Raw genomic sequence first — 13,454 nt, forward strand, 5'->3', positions numbered from 1 at the left:
GATTAGTTTAGGTGAAGTTGATCGTGGTGATGGAAGAAGTAGCTGGAACTAAGAAGACATGAAAAGATCTTTATTGAAGGAGTTAAACAAATCAGAAGAAGAGTTCTCTAACAAGAACTAGTTCTCTAACAAGAACTGAGTTCCCTAACAGGAACTTGAAAACAGCAAGCTTAAGTTCTTTGGTGGAACTTAATAAGCTTGGAGCCCAAGTAACCTACCTGAACAAAAGTGCGGCGCAACAATTATATTTAGTTAAGGTTTTTATCTTCTAGATTATTGTTAATATGATAAGTAGGTTATTGCACGAAATTTATTAGAAGCGTGACAAGTTGGCTTGGTAAATAAAATAATATGGAAAATATAAAAGATAGATTTTAAGAAAAGATTTTCTAAAAAGATTATTTTCTTTAAATCAATTTGTTAAAAAGATAAATCTTTTTAACAAATATCTTTTTAATTTTATTTTCCGAAAAAGATTTTATTCCACTTGATTTACATAAAACCGTGTTGAAGGATAAGTTAAGTTAACTTATTTATCTTTTAGAAAACCTACTTTCTATACGAGTAATACTTGTATAAATAGTAGAGAACAAAATGATTTTATGTTTTTGTGAGTTTATGCGTGGAGGAATCACTGTGCTATAATTGTGTAAGTTTACCAAGCTTCTAACTTGTCATATTAGTTTCGGATTTCGTGCATTGCTTACCTATCATACTAGGTGTCGTACACTTGTATTGGGTTGGGTTATTTGGGTGAGTTTATTGTTTGCTTTACATACAGTTTTGTAAGCTTCTAGGTGAGGCTGGGAGTTCTGTACTTAGGTGGTGCAAGCAGTTTGTACTTTGGCAGTACATGTAGTACTTTGGTGAAACGAGTGAATCTAAGTGTGGTACTTAGGTTAGGTAGGATAGGGTCCTATCAAGTAGCAAGTCCAGTGAGGATCTTATGAAAATAAAGGTCCGTGTCTAATAGGTTGTAACTTGGTGTTTGCCCTATTATAGTGAAGTTTGTGTGTTTGAAATCCCTAAGGCAGGGTCGAGGTTTTACTTCTAGTTGGGCCCTGGAAGGTTTCCTCGTAAAATCTGTGTATTCTAGCAAGTTCCTATATGCATTGTTTATTAATCCGCAAAAAGTAGTCATTAGGAACTCTATACAATTCACCCCCCTCCTGTATTAATCGTCTCAACTAACACTTTTGTGTTTTGTGGCTTAACCAGTTATCCATAAGTATTCTTCACTTCAATCCAACACGAAGATGGTTTTATTTATCGTCATTGCACTTCCTGTTAGGACACAAGGCCAAAAGTAGATGTCTACACATCGCGATAGATCCATTGCACTGCGATGGATACTGTTTTCTCAGCGCTAGTTCCTACATGCCTCGACAGCTTTCTGTGCTCTTAGAATTTTCCAGTTTTCGCAATATTTCTTCTATTCTTCGTGAAAGATACTCCTTAAAATCCTATATTTTTTTATGCATTATGGATGGTCTATCCAATGCAGACCTTTTTATGCTTATGTCAATCAAAATTACGCACATGAATACTTAGAACTTTTCGAGTCTCATCCACTCAAACTAAATTAATGCCAAAATAAATTTTAGGAACTAAAATAGAAATCCTCCCCAACGGAGCCGCCAAAAACTATATGGAATATTTCAAGCTGAAGGAGTTATGTCTTCGATAAGTGCAATTACTAGATATATCAAGGATCACGGTTATGGAGATAATTAGTTCATTTTATAGGGTCGTCAATGTTTGGTGCTAGATATGAAAATTGATCTTTGGGCTAGCTAAATAGCCCAAAGCCTTATAGAGTAGATCCTCATGAGTTTATGACATACCATGTTGATAGTTGGACGTGGATAGTTAGAAGAAACTAATGGGTTTTGGACTTGACATGGTTTATTTCTAGATATGATCTATAAATATAAACCATGCCTAGGGTTGCATGAAATAATAATTAACATACAGTGAATTGTCACACAAGCAACCAATCTTCCCAAAACCCTAACTCTCTCTCTCTCTCCACTCGGCTCTCTCTCTCCTCCCTGTCCGTACGGCCCTCCTCCTCGGGTGGCGCGTGTGGTGGCGCATGGGTGGTGTTGTGGTGTGCTCTTGACCCAAATCTCCGTAGATAATTGATTGAAGTGTTCGGTCACAACTGACTAGCATTAGTGGAGGTTTAATGGGGAATCACACGTGGGGTTCTTATTCTCCTTATTGTTCTTGCTCGATCACTTGTGGAATCACGCTTCAAAGGTATAATTCTTACTTCTTTATGTGTTATGCATGAGATCCTTGGTTTAGGTGCTTTATGAATATGATTCATGTCTATTCCGCAATTTAGTACCTATAATCTCCTACGGTGGTATCAGTTAGCCTCTTGCAATTACATATATTGAATATTAATTCTTTGATAGTCCACAATTTTAATTCAATTAGGAGGGAGAATAATTTAATTATGGGTCATTTATTATTTTAAATGTGATTTAACAATATAGAATCATTAAAAGTTGTTAAATTTGCTCCGAATTATCCCTAAACCACTCGAAAAAATTCGAAACCCCCCCCCCCCACTCTATTTTTCGAAAATTTCAAAATCATAAACCCTAATTTCTGATATTTGTGTTTCGGTTTTGATTTAATTCGATAGATATGTGTTTAAAGAATTTAATCTATTTGATTTCATGTTAAATTATGAATTTTTTATGATCAAATTATTTAATTTAAAAGTTAAATTAAATAGGGGATTAAATTCATGAAGAACCATAATTTTGAAATTGAATATGATTTAATTTTAAAATTCAAAGGACCGCATTAATTTAATTTTAATAAAATGTTTTATTTTAATTAAAAATAAAATAAAAAATAAAGGTTTTGGGTGCGAAAGCCGTGGCTGGGTGGCGCTGCCACGGCGACTGCCGCACCGGTGGTGGTCTAGGAGGGAGGGCGGGCTGGGCAAGAAATCGAACAGGAGCAGCACAACAGTGCACCACAAGTTGCGTGAGCTGCTGTTATTCTTGCGTCGATGTAGGGAAGTGTACACCGCAAGGTGTACGGCCACCGGAGCTGGCCACACCACAATGGCTGGCGTATGTTTAAAAAAAAAATTATTTTATTTATTTTGGATAAAAATCAGATTTCAAAATTAAAAATTAAAAGGATAAGTTTTGATTTTGAAAAGATAATTGACAAAGTTAAAGTTGTTAATTTTGTTAAGATTGGATAATTATGGAGCAAAAGATTCTATTTGGATAATAATTGATTAAATAATGTGATTATCCCATAATTATTTTAGGATATTAATTGATTTAAAATATGTGATTGGCTAGTGATTAGGATAGAATCTCCTAAAATAGTTAGGATAATCATGGAAAACAAATATGATTTATCTTCCATAATTAAAATAAGATTTGATTCTATCTCATACCTAAATTAAAATATATGATATTTTATGATTGGTCATGAATAATATATGATATTAACTAATTACAGTAATTAATTAAAATATGAGATATTTAGGAGTCATATTTCCTTAATTGTGAACATTCGATGTTGTAGTTTAGGAAAGCATGATAAATGATTTATTATATGGCATTTTATAATATATGATGTTATTTGTTGCTATATAGACTAGTATGACCCATAGATTCTAAATACGATCTGTGCATCGTGACGTATTTTTGTAATCTAAATACGGTCTGCGTACCGTTAAGTATTTTTGTAATTTATTTTATTTTATCTAAGTTGTAGATAGAATAGAATAATATTACATGTTGCAGTTAACCCAAGAAGTCAATGGAATGAAGGCCCAAAGGAGCAAGATGGATGAGATCCATGGAGGTTCAAGTGGGAGCTTTTTGCTTTATTAGATTTCTTAGGATTAAGGGGCCATACTATGTCATGTTTTATTTATGCATCATTAGATTATGCGTGTTAGATTTTATTTATATTGCTTGATGATGCGCTAGAGTTCACTAAATAATCACAACATAATAAATCTAGGTCCCGGTAATATTGAGGTAGCTTTTCCAATCAAAAACCCGATGAAACCTTCGATATTTATGATAGGTCAAGCCAAAGCCGGGTGTCATATTATATCTTTGGGGAGTGGGGGTAAAATAAATTTTACAATTTTGATTGGTTATACTCAACAAGGTTACCTAAAGAGTTTAGAACCTTGAAGCTAAGGGTAATAATTATACATGTGATGGATAATTATTCAACCAAGAATTACAAAGAGTTGTAATCAGTAAAGAGTTTACTCACCTTGAAAATGTAATGGTTGATGGTAGGGCCAAAGTCCGGTCAATTATTGCACAAATAAAGGATCTTGGAATCATTTCATTCAATAGGGATCAATTAAAATTGAATAAATGCTTTAAAGTTACCAGTTTTAAAATCGCTTATGGTACTTTAAATTTATTAAACATAGTTATTGAATTTTGCCTCGTTTGTTTTTGTTTGTAGATGAATAACTTATATGACAACACTGTTTTACCAATGAAGCTTAATTTAAGGCTGAATCTCAGAAACTTCAGGGAATGGGAAAACGAGCTGAGAAAAGTTCTCACAAGCCATAAGCTCAAATCTCGTTTATATATACCTGTTAAGAGCGAGTATACTAAAGGTTATAAACCTAAAAGGCTTGCGGAAATTGTTTCGGATGCAAAGAAAATCGGGAAAATCATTTTAGAATCTATTCCAAGTTGTTGGAAAAGAAGATTCAGGCACTATGAGCTAACCAACTTGCATAAATGTCTTCGTGCTATCTGTCGAGGTGGCATTGGGGCATTAGGAAGTGGAGGCTTCAAAGATCATAATGTAAGAGAGGTCGTTAATTCAATCCCTTAGATTTACTATTCCTGGACTGACAGCATAAGGTATGAGGCTTACAATGTTCATTGTAAGATAATGGCTAAGAAACTCATGCCTGGTCAGTTAGTAAGGGCCCATGTCAATGAACTGATTGAATTGTTCAATCATATGGATGTCCTTGGGAAACCGATTGATGATGACTCCGCGCATGATATTATCTTGTTCTCACTCCACGATGGTTTTGATATAGTCAAGCTCACTCATAATGATGAGGGCTCGTAAGTGACATTAGTCAACCTTTTACTCAACCATGCTGAGGAGTTCCTGAAAAGGAGAGGAAGCGAATGCTTCTTTTGTGGTAGTTGGCCATGCCATACACCAGGCTGTCCTCATCATACACCAGTGAAAACAGAAGGTAAGGAGTTACTTGATGTTTTATTGTAGAAATTAATCTTACTTCATCTTCCACTTGGGTATTCGATACCGGTTCTGATGCTCATATCGTAAATAACGTGCAGGGCTTGAGAGAAAGTAAGAAGTTAGCAAAAGGGGAAGTAACGCTTCGAATAGGAAATGGAGCAAAAGTTGTTGCACTTGCTATTGGAAGTTGTCACTTGAAAATTCCCTCTAGACTTATTTTGGTGCTTAATAACTGTTATTATGTACCAACAATTACCAAGAACATTATTTCAGTTCCTATTTTAGATTTTGAAGGTTTTTCATTTGAAATAAGAGACAAATGTTGTTTTATTTCTAAAGAAAATATGTTATATGCTAACGCAAAATTAAATAATGGTTTGTATGTCTTAGAATATACAACTCATATCTATAGCATAAATCATAAAAAGCAAAGAACAGATGGTTCAAACCCAACTTACCTATTGCTTTGTAGGCTTGGTCACATTAACCAAAAGCGCATCCAGAAATTACATAAAGATGGACTCCTTTCTTCTTTTGATTATGAATCATTTGAAAATTGTGAGTCATGCTTGCTTGGAAAAATTACTAATTCACCCTTCACGGGTATAGGTGAAAGAGCTAGTGACCTTTTGGGACTCATAAATCATACAGATGTGTGTGGACCAATAAGTTTAAAATCAAGGGGTGGATTTAATTACTTCATTACTTTTACTGATGATTTAAGTAGATATGGTTATATTTACTTAATGAAGAACAAGTCGAAAGCCTTTGAAAAGTTCAAAGAATTCCAGAATGAAGTACAAAACCAACTTGGGAAAACAATTAAAGCATTACGATCTGATCGTGATGGTGAATATTTGACCCAGGAACTTGATGAACATCTGATTAATTGTGGAATACTTTCACAATTAACCCCTCCAAGAACACCTTAGTTAAATGGTGTGTCATAAAGGAGGAATAGGACTTTACTAGATATGGTTCGGTCCATGATGAGCTTTACTGATCTTCACATATCATTTTGGGGATATGCATTAGAAGTAGATGCTAGAGTACTAAATAGAAGCCCGTCCAAAGCAGTTGAGAAGACGTCATACGAGTCATGGACTAGAAAAGTTCCAAAGTTGCCTTATCTCAAGATTTGGGGATGTGAAGCCTATGTAAAACGTTTACAAGGTGATAAACTACACCCTAAATAAGACAAATGTTTCTTTGTGGGTTATCCTAAAGAAACAAAAGGGTATTACTTCTACAATCGCGAAGATAAGCCAAGTGGGAGTACAGTGGTTCTCGAAGAAATTAGAGACGAGCAACAAATGGATGTGGATAACACCACATCAGAGGCGAGGGCGCATGAGTCGATTAATCATGCGTCGGAGCAAGCTAATTCGACTAGCAAGACTCCTATCGTCCCACTTGAATCTAATTCATGCGAAAATCTTCAAGGAGTTGGAGAGAATATTTCTATTGTTGCTCCTACCCCACGTAGGTCTGCCAGAATCAGAACCAAACAGTTTATTGAGGTTCTGATAACTAAGGATTCTGAAATCTTCTTATTGAAGAATGAGGAACCTACAAGCAAGCTTTGGCGAGCCCCAACTCAGATAAATGGCTTAAGGCCATAAAGTCCGAAATGGAATCGATATCTGAAAATGAAGTATGGACCCTAGTTGACTTGTCTAATGGGGTAAAACCTATTGGTTGCAAGTGGGTTTACAAGCTTAAAACAGATAAGGATGGAAATTCCTACATCCATAAAGCAAGACTAGTTGCAAAAGGGTACAGACAAATTCATGGTATTGACTATGATGAAACCTTTTCTCCAGTAGTTATGCTTAAGTCCATTCGGATCCTTCTAGCGATTGCGGCATTTTTTTATTACAAAATTTGGCAGATGGATGTCAAAACCGCCTTCTTGAATGGGTTCTTGATGGAGGAAGTGTATATGATACAACCTGAGGGTTTTGAAGATCCAGAAAATCCTAGAAAGGTATGCAAACTTCAGAAATCCATTTGTGGATTGAAGCAACCATCCAGGAGTTGGAATCTTTGTTTTGATAAAGCAATCAAACAGTTTGATTTTCTCAAAAGTGAAGAGGAACCTTGTGTATACAAGAAGTCTAGTGGGAGCAGCATAGTTTTCTTTGTCTTATATGCATATGACATACTACTCATGGGGAATGACATACCAATGCTTGAGTCAGTCAAGGAATGGTTGAAGAGTTGTTTCTCCATGAAGGACTTAGGTGAGGATAAATACATATTGGGGATCAAGATCCATCGAGACAGATCTCGAAGGATGATTAGATTGAGTCAAGAGACTTATATTGATAAGGTTTTTGATAGGTTTTCCATGAAAGACTCTAAGAGAAGATTTCTCCCCATGTCTCATAACACTACACTCAGTAAATCTCAGTGCCCTAACACGCCAGAAGAGATGAGACGTATGGTTTATAAACCTTATGCTTCGGCAATAGAATCAATCATGTATGCCATGATATGTACAAGGCCGAATGTTGCATATGCTCTAAGTATGTGAAGCAGGTTTCTGACAAATCCAGGAGAAGCACACTAGACAGCTGCCAAGAACATCCTTAAGTACTTGCAAAGGACTAAAGGAATGTTTCTAGTATATGGTGGTGAAAATGAGTTGGTTGTCAAAGGTTATACGGATGTGAGTTTCCAAACAGACAGAGATGATTTCAGATCACAATCTGGGTACATTTTTTGTCTGAATAGAGCAGCAATGAGCTGGAAGAGTTTGAAGAAAAGCACTGTCGCATACTCTACGACAGAATCAGAGTATTTGGCTGCTGTTGAAGCAGCTAAGGAAGCAGTTTGGATTAAGAAGTTCCTAACCGAGCTGGATATCATACCAAGTGCTCAAAAGGGAATCGAGTTGTATTGTGATAATAATGGCACCATTGCTCAATCAAAGGATCTTAGGTCACGCTTCAAATCCAAACATGTAGAGAGGAAGTATCATCTCATTCGAGAGATCGTTGACGGAGGAGATGTCAAGATGTGCAAAATTCATACGGATGAGAATATCGTTGATCCGCTTACTAAACCCCTTCCATTTCCAAAGCATGAGAAACATGCTAATGAAACAGGATGGAGGCAAATGATGTAATTAGAAGTTGTATTTGTTTTTTGAGAAAAATTAGTTACATGTGTAATACATTCATTTGCAGAATTATGTTTAATCAAAAATTTTATTATTTATCTTATTTAATTATGGTTTTCGATGTTAAATAAAATGTCAAAAAACAATTATGGATTGATGGGCTCATCAGGTTGATGACCTGGTGAATGAAATCCCACAGGTGAACAAAATCCTTATATTATTTGAGTTCCTAGTTCAGAATCATTAAACTGGACATAAATGACTTCTTAAAATGGACTAGCATGTAAGATTGATTAGATAGTGCAGTTTCATCGGCTATAGGAGCATAGTGATGATGCTCGGTCAATCACATGGATATGCATGAATGATGCATGATGGAACTATAGACCTACTTTGAAGTTCAAGTATAGAACTTCCGGATATATTAGTGGATTCCTTTGACATGAGCGGAACACGGATTCCATTCAATGATTGATTTAACTGTGGTACACTCAAACGTCTAGCCGTAACTGGGGATTATAAAGGGTGTTTCCCGGTTGCTTCATGAGTTGAGTGGGAGCTTTGGTTGCCACAAGATTGGGTTGAGTATACCTATTTAATTAGGAATGTGTCTTGGCCCCTTGAAGAGGGAGAATTCAGAAAATACATGGTCGTGCTCAAATGCATTACATAGTAATCATTTGTTCAGTGAATCTAACTCAGTATTTCAAGAAAATATTTGTAGACTAATATGATCACGACATGAGATGCAATCATATTATCAAATCGATACACATTGACTTAAGGAATTTGAATATTGCGCACTTGTCTCAGACAAGGTCATACAAGTGGGAGATTGAAGGAGTTATGTCATCGATAAGTGCAATTACTAGATACATCAAGGATCACGGTTATGGAGATAATTAGTTCATTCTATAGGGTTGTCAATGTTTGGTGCTAGATATGAAAATTGATCTTTGGGCTAGCTAAATAGCCCAAAGCCTTATAGAGTGGATTCTACAAGGTCACACATAAGAGTATTGGGTTAAACAAGTTAGAGGCCCATTATTGGGCCTCGTGAGTTTATTACATACCATGTTGATAGTTGGGCTTGGATAGTTAGAAGAGTCTACTGGGTTTTGGACTTGACATGGTTTATTTCTAGATATGATTTATAAATATAAACCATGCTTAGGGTTGCATGACATAACAATTGACATACAGTGAATGGTAATACAATCAACCAATCTTCCCAAAACCCTAACTCTCTCTCTCTCTCCACTTGGCTCTCTCTCTCCTCCCTGTCCGTACGGCCCTCCTCCTCGGGTGGCGTGTGGGTGGTGTTGTGGTGTACTCGTGACTCAAATCTCCGTTGAAGGTTGATTGAAGTGTTCGGTCACAACTCACTAGCATTAGTTGATATGAAATAACCAAGGAAAGACAAGTAAAAAGGAGGAGAAATCAAGTAACAACAAGTTCAAACCAACACACCAAGATAACCTATCTCAAATTCACAAAGATAGATGAAATAGGGGTCTTAATCAAAGCCAACACCAAGTAAAGCTAACATTAAGGTGTAACCACAAAGATTACAAGGGATGCAATCACAAAAAAATCAAGATAATCACAAAGATTATGGTAGAGAGTGAAAGTCTCTTGATAACAAAGTTCAACAAAAATTAATATGCAAAAACGTCTTAAAACAACTTAAATAGTTCGCACAAACTGGCAGAAAAACGGGAAAAGGTTCGGCCGAACTCTGGGTAAGTTCGGTCGAACTTGTGGGTAGGTTCGGTTGAACTTTTTGAGTTCGGCCAATCCTGCAAAGGTGCAAAAATCAGCTCTGAAACTGCCTGGGAGTTCGGGCGAACCACAGTGTAGGTTCGGCCGAACTTTCCTGCTTCTGGACAGCTCAACTTCAAACATTCATAACTTCTTCGTTTCTTGCTCAAATTTGGCATGTGACCAGTCGTTGGAAATCTCTTGAACTCTACTTTCACCTCCAATTTGAATCACCTAAAACTTCCTTATAACGAAGGAGATATGGCTGAATGAAGTAGCTGCATCATATATTGATAAGCTTCTTTTCTTCAAGTGTGATGATGGTTAGCCCCGAAAGGTGACCTCCAAGGAGCTTGGCCCTACTTCATGTCATGACACGTGGCATGTCTTCCAATTCTTCCACTAAGTTCCATGCACCCGCGTCAAACCCCTCCTCTTCAAAAGGAATTGCCCTCAATTCCGGATCATCATCACCAATATCATCTTCAAAGAGAAAAGGAGCAAGATCACCAACATTAAAGGTAGCATGAACACCAAAGTCTCCCGGTAGTTTGAGCTTATAAGAATTAGGTCCAACTCTTTCCACAACTTCAAAGGGGCCTTCGGATCTTGGCATGAGCTTGTTCTTTCTCTTAGCCGGGAATCTTTCCTTCCGAAGATGGAGCCACACAAGATCACCTACATTGAATTCCCTTGGCTTTTTGAATTTGTTTGCCCTTGCCTTGTAACTCTCATTTGTCTTCTCAATTCTCTTCTTGACATCTTCATGAAGCCTTTTCATCGTTTCAACTCTATCTTTTGCCTCAAAGCTCAACTCCTCTTGAGGGATACTAGGCAACAAGTCAAGTGGTAGGCGGGGATTAAAACCATACACTACTTCAAATGGTGTTTTCCCGGTAGCTATGCAATGAGAGCGGTTGTAAGCAAATTCAACTTGAGGTAGCTTAAGATCCCAATCTTTCATGTGTTTGCTAATGATAGCTCGGAGAACGGTGGACATGGTACGATTAGTCACCTTGGTTTGGCCATCGGTTTGATGGTGACTAGAGGTACTAAACAAGAGCTTGGTTCCCACTAATTTCCACAAAGTCTTCCAAAAGTAGCTCAAGAACTTAGGATCACGGTCCGACACAATACTTTTTGGAATGCCATGAAGCTTCACCACTTCTCTAAAGAACAAGGTAGCCACATGAGAAGCGTCATCAGTCTTATGGCAAGGAATGAAGTGAGCCATCTTGCTAAAACGATCAACCACAACAAACACGGAATCATTTTGCCTTTGAGTGCGAGGGAGAGCAACCACAAAATCCATGCTAAGATCATCCCAAGGGTGACTAGGGACCGGAAGAGGAGAGTAGAGTCCTTCACGGAATTGACTCTTAGCCTTGTGACAAGCCCCACAACGAGCTATCACATCTTGCACATCACCAAACATCTTGGGCCAATAAAAATGCTTTCGAAGAATGTCATATGTTTTCGCAACCCCAAAGTGTCCGGCTAGCCCTCCTTGATGAGCTTCTTTAACAAGCAACCGTCGATGAGAGCATTTCGGAACACAAAGCTTGTTTCCCTTGAAAAGGAAACCCTCTTGCACCATAAAAGAGCCATCGACCCCTTCGTCACACTTCTTCATCAACCCACCAAAATCCTCATCATCGTGATACAACTCTTTAAGCAACTCAAACCCTAAAAACTTCGCATCAAGAATAGTGATCATACAATGTCTCCTAGAAAGAGCATCGGCAACAACATTGCTCTTCCCTTCCTTGTACTTAGAAGAGAAATTGAATGATTGGAGGAATTCAACCCATTTGGCATGCCTTGCATTGAGTTTATGAGAACCATTGATGTACTTGAGAGATTCATGATCGGAGTGTAGTACAAATGGTCTAGGCCTCAAGTAATGTGACCAATGATCAAGAGCCCTTACAATAGCATAGAACTCCTTGTCATAGGTACTATATCTCATTCTTGCTCCACCAAGCTTCTCACTAAAATAGGAAACCGGCCTCCCTCCTTGCACAAGAACCGCTCCAACTCCAACCCCACTAGCATCACATTCAACTTCAAAGGGTTGATCAAAATTCGGAAGAGCTAAGATTGGAGCCTCACACAACTTCTTCTTGAGGTTCTCAAAAGCCCTTTGAGCCGATGGTGTCCACTCAAAAGTACCCTTCTTCATGCATTCGGTCACCGGGGCCAAAATAGTGCTAAAATTCTTCACAAACCTTCGATAGAAGGAAGCTAGACCATGGAAACTCCTAACTTGAGTGAGAGTAGTAGGAGTAGGCCAAGATTGAATGGCCTCCACTTTACTAGGGTCCATTGAGATCCCTACATTTGAAATCACATAACCAAGAAAAACAATACTATCCACCATAAAAGTACATTTTTCCAACTTGGCAAAAAGCCGCCTACTTCTCAATGTTTCAAATACTTGCCTCAAATGTTTAGCATGATCAAGTTCACATTTGCTATAAACAAGTATGTCATCAAAATAAAAAACAACAAATTTACCAATGAATGGGCGAAGTACCTCATTCATGAGCCTCATGAAAGTGTTAGGAGCATTAGAGAGCCCAAATGGCATAACTAGCCACTCATACAAGCCTTGCTTTGTCTTGAAAGCGGTCTTCCACTCATCTCCTTCACGCATACGAATTTGATGGTACCCCATCCTCAAGTCAATATTCGAAAACACCTTGGAACCATGTAACTCATCAAGCATATCATCAAGTCGGGGAATAGGGAAGTGATACTTGATGGTGATGTTATTGATGGCCCTACTATCCACACACATCCTCCATGTACCATCCTTTTTCGGAACCAAAAGAGCCGGAACCGAACAAGGGCTAAGGGATTCCCTTACAAATCCTCTTTCAATGAACTCACCAACTTGTCTTTGAAGCTCTCTTGCTTCATCGGGGGTACACCTATAAGCCGGTCTATTAGGGAGTTGTGATCCGGGAATAAGATCTATTTGATGTTCAATTCCCCTAATAGGTGGCAAACCGGGTGGGAGATCATCGGGGAAAACGTCATGGTACTCAACCAATACTTCCTTGACAAGGGGGTGGATTGGGTTCTCTCGCTCACTCTCTTGTGTTTCCCTAAGAAGACAAATAAAGACAATGTGTCCTTGATTTATCTCCTTTCCCATCTCATTTTCCCCAATGAGAAGGTTCTCTTTGATTGTGTTTCCCGTACCCAAGGGTTCTTTGTGTTTGATGGTGGGGGACAAGGGGTTGAGTACAATCTTTTTCTTATCCATCATGAATGAATAAGTGTTCTTTATTCCATCATGCATCACATCTCTATCAAATTGCCA

This window comes from Chenopodium album, chromosome 4 (assembly GCF_948465745.1).
Source record: "Chenopodium album chromosome 4, dcCheAlbu1.1, whole genome shotgun sequence".
NCBI classification, from domain to species: Eukaryota; Viridiplantae; Streptophyta; class Magnoliopsida; order Caryophyllales; family Amaranthaceae; genus Chenopodium; species Chenopodium album.